Source organism: Capsicum annuum, unplaced genomic scaffold (assembly GCF_002878395.1).
Source record: "Capsicum annuum cultivar UCD-10X-F1 unplaced genomic scaffold, UCD10Xv1.1 ctg77080, whole genome shotgun sequence".
NCBI lineage: Eukaryota > Viridiplantae > Streptophyta > Magnoliopsida > Solanales > Solanaceae > Capsicum > Capsicum annuum.
Genome location: NW_025887441.1, coordinates 1 through 1,508, shown reverse-complemented (window position 1 = coordinate 1,508; position 1,508 = coordinate 1). Strand labels below are relative to the sequence as shown.

Sequence of the window (1,508 nt, the reverse complement as noted above, 5' to 3'; positions counted from 1 at the left end):
TCGGTTACCAATCATGTAGTGAAATTCTTGCACTGAAAAGTGGTTCGTGGAGAATAATAGGTAAGCCTACTGGCATTTACCGCTCGTGGTTGTCTCATATGGACTCTCTGACTTTTGTACATGGAGCATTTCATTGGCTTGGTTTGTCACGGGATGAGTCTGTGACTTCATACGATATTTCAGATGAGGTATTCAAAGAAATACCATTTCCAGATGGAAAGTTTGTGGTTCTGGGCATGAATTGCGTCAAACATGGCCCTTTCGGTATTGGGAGAGATGATTTGTATTTGTACTACTCATTATGATCAGTGGAAGTACACTTTTAACTTATGGATAGTGAAAGACTATGGTATTAAGGAATCTTGGACTCGATTTTTTACTATCCAAAGTACCGATCTTTATTCTTTGGTACCAGAATACAGGTTTTCAGATGGTGAAGTGTTACTCCGTTGCAAGCATTTTGACCGTTGTGGTTTTATATTTAAGACAACCAAAGAATCATCTGGTTTTTGGCCTCAATCTCGTTCAGAATGTATTCGGAATGGATTTGTTTATACAGAAAGCTTGATCTCTCCAAAATTACTTACTTAGTATTTACTCATGTACGATCAGGACATCATCTTTTCTAGGTAATCATACTACAACCTCTTTTTCATTTTAATGTTAGTAGTAGTTTTCTTTTTCCTTGAAATATTACGAGGTTCTGTTAAGAGAAGCTGTTGTAGCTCATCATTTGCTTATATTGCAGGAGTCGCAGAACTGGCAGTGGTCATACAACTTCACGTATGTGCTTAAGCTGCTCGACCTGTTGGGAACATATATCAGGATGTCAAAGTGCGCAATTTACAGCGTTGTGACGAGTTAGATTTTGTCATTTTTCGGGGCTTAACCTTGCGTTGCATATGACTTTTGTCAAAAACTAAAAGTGATTGTATGAACTATCTGCCTAGTTGAACTAATCACTTTGTATTAGTTCCATTGTGTTTTTATTATTTAGACAGCATGCTGAAGCACATTAATGTTCAGTTCCAATGTGTCAGCTAGCATTCGAGGATTTCTCGATTATCAAAAAAATATTCTCATCAGTGTCATCTTCAAGTATGGAACTTTGAAGTTCTCTCATTCTGAAAAAAATCCATGTTTGTTTTGCTTCATCTAGTTTTCTGCTACCGTTGTGCCTGAAAATATTTTGTATTTTCACCAAGCACAAAACTCTGGTAGGTCTTGGAAGACTGAACTCACGTATGTGGCAAAGTACAAGATTGTCTCGTGTGGCTAGGGGTGACAGTTCAACCAGATGCGATGTGGTTTGTTTTCTTTTAAAATCTTTTCAGCAGAGCGTATCTCATCGATAGCTCATGTTAGAGCTCCCAGTAGGCTGGGGTGATCACTTTTCGCCTTACTAATCCCGGAGAAACTTCAAATACGTGCCTAGATCGTATAAACATACTTTTTAGGTGCTTCGCTACTTTTGCATTTTGTTTTTTTCAAAATTGTTCTAAAAATTG

General features: G+C 37.7%; 1 long non-coding RNA gene across 1 annotated transcript; it reads left to right on the top strand.

The window, feature by feature from the left end:
• The first annotated feature begins 6 nt into the window (after window positions 1-6).
• Window positions 7-1,085, top strand: LOC124894724. The gene is made up of 2 exons (XR_007051321.1): window positions 7-629; window positions 749-1,085. It is a non-coding gene; the product is annotated as an uncharacterized LOC124894724 (long non-coding RNA).
• Window positions 1,086-1,508: the final 423 nt, after the last annotated feature.